Genomic DNA, 6,000 nt, shown 5'->3' with positions numbered 1-6,000 from the left:
CCACAGGCGGCTCTGCTGCCTCCTTTTCTCTCTTAGTTTTCTTCTCCTCTCTTGTGTTTTTTTTTTAATTCTACCACTACAGTACCCGAACTACATTAATTTTAATACCAAGAGACATTCATACTATCTCTTAAAAATTAATGTGATGGTCCCATCATCACATGGCATGGGACCATATACAATATTTCTATCTGGAACAAAATGAATCCCAGAAAGATACAAATCATATAATACCTAGGGGGAGATTCCATGTTTTAGAAGGAAACATATACTAATCAAATGCTTGAGACTCGGTGGTTAGAAGACATGTTTAATACCAGGTATTCTCATGCTTTATTTAAAGTAGCATTTTATAGGGAGAGTCGGGCACTAATGTGGCTGACACATTTATTTGTTGGTCAACATAACCAAAGATTGTAATGAGAAAAGCCCCTTCCATAGAAAACTATAAAAACTTTTGTTGCTCCAAAAGTTGGGATGCAACAAGCCAAAGGAGGTGAGATCATCTAAGTTGGAATGCAACAAGCCAAAAGAGGTGGGAATTACATGCTATACCAGTTGATTTATTGAAATTGTGTACCTAGAAGATACTCATTTTCTAATATTAGCAGTAGCTTTTCTATTTAGTATATTTCATTTTGCATCATCTATATCATCAGGCTTAATTGATTTACATTCAATCGGTAAAGCCAAATCATTGCAATATAAGTGATCCTCCATCATTGTTTTTCATAGAAAATAATTTGAGGAAGTAAGTTTTATTGTGCTAAAATCTTTCTTTTTCATTTTAACTGCACAAGTGATTTATTGAAAGTGTGTACTTAGAAGATACTCATTTTCAAACATTAGCAGTAGTCTTTCTATTTAGTCTATTTTATTTTGCATTATCTATATCATTAGGCTTTATTCTTTTACATTCAATCGGCAAAGCCAAATCATTGTAATATAAGTGATCCTCTATCATTGTTTTTCATAAAAAATAATTTGAGGAAGTAAGTTTTATCGTGCTCGAATCTTCCTTTTCCATTTTAACTGCACAAGAAATTCAATCTACACAACTAGTGTTCTGATACTACTTTGTTGGGAAAACTAGGAACAACCGGACACCAATTTACTCGAATCAATTCAGCGAAATACAATTCACAAGTCTCAATTCTTTCCCTCTTTGTGCAGTAAAATCAAAATTAAACAATGACCAAATATAATGAAAATAATCACAAAATCAACACCAAGATTTTTAACGTGGAAAACCCAATGCGGGAAAAACCACGAGACTGTAGTTAATCTAAAAACTTTCATTATCAACAAATACCGGGTTCACAGTCATTCTTCCTCAGATTCAACCAAGAGATACAACATATATATTATCAAGAACAACTTATTCTCGAATTACAACAAGATTAAAGGAGAATTATTTGAAAAAAACTCACAATACTAACAGCCTTGTTTTCTGTCAAAACGGCCAGCTTCCACACCACCAATCTTCGATCCAACCGTCCAGAATGAAGAGTAATGTGTCTAGAAGCTGCTGTCAAAATCTTAACTCGATCCAATGATGAATGAGTTAGAAATCGAAAAAAAAACACAGGCGGCTCTGCTGCCTCCTTTTCTCTCTTAGTTTTCTTCTCCTCTCTTGTGTTTTTTTTTTAATTCTACCACTACAGTACCCGAACTACATTAATTTTAATACCAAGAGACATTCATACTATCTCTTAAAAATTAATGTGATGGTCCCATCATCACATGGCATGGGACCATATACAATATTTCTATCTGGAACAAAATGAATCCCAGAAAGTTTTAAATCATATAGTACCTAGGGGGAGATTCCATGTTTTAGAAGGAAACATATACTAATCAAATGCTTGAGACTCGGTGGTTAGAAGACATGTTTAATACCAGGTATTCTCATGCTTTATTTAAAGTAGCATTTTATAGGGAGAGTCGGTCACTAATGTGGCTGACACATTTATTTGTTGGTCAACATAACCAAAGATTGTAATGAGAAAAGCCCCTTCCATAGAAAACTATAAAAACTTTTGTTGCTCCAAAAGTTGGGATGCAACAAGCCAAAGGAGGTGAGAATTACATGCTATACCAATTGATTTATTGAAATTGTTGACCCCTCCAAACCTTATCAATACATCACTGGTCGGAATTCCCAACACTCCAAACCTTCGTCATGCCAAAAAATGCACATATCTTACGGTTCTTTATTTTTTTTTTTCAAAAGAAGAAGAAGAAAATGTATCCTGAACCCTGACGCAGACGCTTGCACTCATCCTAAACAAATATAAGAAAACCCGGTTTAATGAAGAGATAATCATATAGAGTTTAAGGAAGAAGGACATAGAAACGCACGTTTGCCTCTACCAATTAAAAAACTCCAAAACGCCAAATTGGAGTTTTAAGGAGGGAAGGGATTGAATTCAAAATCCCCTTTACCCTCAGATAGTAAAAGTTTTTGCTTGTACCTTCTATTGAAAAAAACAAAAAAATTCCCCTCTACGAAGGGTTGTATCAGTAATCTTTCCCCTCCCATTGAAATAAGTGGAAGGCAAGGTAAAAACATTGGTGAAGCATCAAGTTAGGGATGGAATGAAGCTTGTATCAAGTTAGGCAAGGTTTCCAGATGAGTTCATGGTAAGAACTCAAGCAAATATTTCGCAGATGTCACAGCTCGCCTCGCCATCAGGAAACACAATTAGCACACTGCTTAATAAAATCCTCCATTGCAAACTAAAGCAAATGTAACACAAAATTATAGTGACTATTATAAAATAAATGCTCCACAGGAAATATCATCAAATCATTGCCTATCAAATTGAGTTTCAAATGACTCCTCAAGCCTTGTTTCGACATTCAATAAAAAATCTATTAACTAATTGAGCAACCTCCCTCAAGTAGAAATATAGCCAACGCTCGATCATCATTCAATGGCAGAGCCTCTGAGGATAGCGGTCCATCATCCTTCCAGAAAGGCATTCAATTGCCCAGTTTGCTCGGCCACGGCGGTTGTGACAGATCATCAAAGGGCCATGCAATCCCTGCTCATATGTCCATACTGGTGGCAGCTCCTGCATACTATGTCACGGTAACCACTGCTGCGCAGACCTCCAGATCTCCAAGCATGTTTGATTTTGAGAGAACCCCATGGCCACATGCCCAACAACATTGCACATGTTGCAAATAGGCTCATTGAGGCCCTCCCGTGCTAGGTGGCCAGTTTTCCTACAGTTGTTGCATGCTTTGTCATTCGTACAGTCAGCTGCAATATGACCCTGCTTATAGCAGTTGTTGCATAACCTCAAGTCCCCAGGTGGCGTGGGTGGAGCTGTGCACTCTTTAGTTCGATGAAAAGCCTTTTCACAAGTGTGGCAGATTCCCTCATTTGGACAGTTGCTTGCCGTATGCCCAGGTTCCCAACAGCTCCAACATAAAGATTTTGTGGTGCATTCTGAAGCAATATGACTGCCAGACATTTTCGTGCATGGACTTAGTCAGCTTAGTAGTAATTGGAAGGTCAATTGGGTTTGTAAGGGAAATTAAAGTTGAAACTGGAAATACCAGAACACTGATGCATTTGCAATACCATGACAACACTTCAGGAATGGCTGAAACATATACCGTACTTAGATATTTACCAGGACACAATATTTTGACCAGACAAGGACATAGTTTATTTTAAATCCCAGGCTATCATCCAGTATTGGTAGAAAGATTAGATTTATAGCCACGATCCGCCATAGGACAGACCAAAAAAAATATCCAACATAAAATTTTTTTAAGAAAAAAATAATTTGTAACTCGTGTTAAATTAATAATTTAAATAATATAGTTAAAAAAATACAATAACAATAAGTAAACAAACAAAAAAAAATTGACATAAAAAAATTAAAAAAAGTTGATCTAAGTCAAACCAAGTTATAAAACAACTCAATTATAGGGCAATTTTTTTTTTTAAAAAAAAAACTCCATTTAAATCAGGTTAACTCAAAAACTTTACAACTATGAACATAAGATTGAACAAATTTCATAGAAAAAAACACAGGAAAAAAAATTCAAACACCAATTCTTAACAAAAATCAAATAAAAACATAATAAGTTCACAAAAAGAAAAACAAAAGGGAAAAAGGTGAAGTTCAATATCTAAAAAAATAAAATGTGGAAGGATAAAAATTAACAAAAAAATATAATTTAAAATCTTCGAAAAGACTCAATTCGAGTCTATCTATATCAAAATGCAAAATATTTGACTCGATCGTTATATCAAGTTGAACACGCTATATCAAAATGCAAAATCTTTGACTCGGTCGTGATATCAAGGTGAACACGTTCAAAAACAAATTGAATAATATCATGAAGTTCAATCATTGAAAAATTGAATTTTAAATGAAAAAATAATAAAAATTTAAAAAGTAACAAAAAAATATAAGACAAGTCAGGTTAGGACCCAAACCTTGTGACAATGTGAATTATGAAATTTTTAAATCAGGTTTAGTTAATAAACTTAATTTACAATTAATTTAATTTTAAAGGATAAAATCATAAAGAAAATATCAATTTAAAAACTTATCAAATGACAAAAGATATGAATAAATAAATAAAAATAAAATTTAATAGGAAAAAATACTCCTGGAAAAAGAAATTTTTAAAAAAATGTTCGAGATATTCTAATAAAAAGAAAACGAAAAACAAATATAAAAACTAATTTTCAATAATTCAAATATTAAAGAATGAAATTAAAATAATTTAATATTTAAAAAAATTCAAAATATTCACCACATTAACTTTTAAAATTGATGACTCTAGTCCTAAACTTAAAGTTAACCCTATAGCAACAAAAAAAAATCTTAATTAAATTAATTTAATCCGCAAATTCTATAATTATTGGCACATGATCACAATCTAATAAAAAAGAAGTTAGAAAGATAAATTTCAAATAAATAAATTAAATGTTAAATAGTAAAATTAAAATAAATTAATTTAGAAAAAAATAAAAAAATAAATCCATGTTAATCTTTAAAATTGATGAATCTGGTCATGAAACCGATACTAATCTCATAAAAGATAAAATATGAAAAAATTTAAAGTAATATTTTTTAAGTTGTACAAATAATAATAATTATAAAACAATTTTATACTTACACTATTGTAATAAATAGTAATACACACACGCGCGAATTTCTACTTCCCTTTAGTGTTTTTTTCCAAATAAAAGGATAAAACGGTTTTGCTTTTAATGTCTCTTGATTTAGAAAAGGTTGCGAATTGGTTTCGAGGCCCACTGATCATTGCCTAATAGAGCCCAGCCATGTACTTTGATCCAGCCCAACAAATTAATGATCACTTTAGTTATAATGACAGTTGAATTTAAGTGAGTAAGCCCTAGATATGTTAGCTCGGCCGTTGCTAGTTTAAGAAAAAAAAAAATATGATATTTAAATTATAACAACCGGATATCTATGGTTTATAAGATAATAAACAGATGCAAAAAAAAAAAAAATCATATCCGATCCCAATAAGAAATGATAAAAATCGTCTGTCCTATTAAAAAATTATTTTTAAAATTCTATCTCTTATGTTTATCTCTCTTCTTTATATCTGTATCTCTCGTGCACTAAATATTTATTAGTTACAGCTTACTTGTTGACTTTTCATGTTATTATTTCAATACATTTCTTTAGTGGTGGATTATTCAATTACTTGTGTATTTTTCAGATTCCCGTTTTTAAATTAAAAATAGTGTTATACTTCAAGAGAACTGGGTAGCTGCAGTCCATGAATTATTATTTTTTATATTTTAAAATTATTTTAATATATTAATATTAAAAAAATATTTTTTAATAAAAATATTTTAAAATACAACCACTATTATAATTCTAAATATATTCTGAAATAACATAAAGAGAGCGAGAGAACAGACACGTAAAGCCAAAAAGGCAAAACGAGCCAGCTACTTGCAAGCTTAGGCAAGCGATTTCTTTCTTGTGACGGGCA

At 31.8% G+C, this 6,000-nt stretch overlaps 1 pseudogene; it reads right to left on the bottom strand.

The window, feature by feature from the left end:
* Positions 1 to 2,933: 2,933 nt before the first annotated feature.
* Positions 2,934 to 3,482, bottom strand: LOC105111137 (zinc finger protein GIS2-like; annotated as a pseudogene).
* Positions 3,483 to 6,000: the final 2,518 nt, after the last annotated feature.

This window comes from Populus euphratica, unplaced genomic scaffold (assembly GCF_000495115.2).
Source record: "Populus euphratica unplaced genomic scaffold, PopEup_1.0 scaffold3.1, whole genome shotgun sequence".
NCBI classification, from domain to species: domain Eukaryota; kingdom Viridiplantae; phylum Streptophyta; class Magnoliopsida; order Malpighiales; family Salicaceae; genus Populus; species Populus euphratica.
Note: the sequence above shows the minus strand (reverse complement) of the source record. Positions and strands in the feature narration are given on the sequence as shown.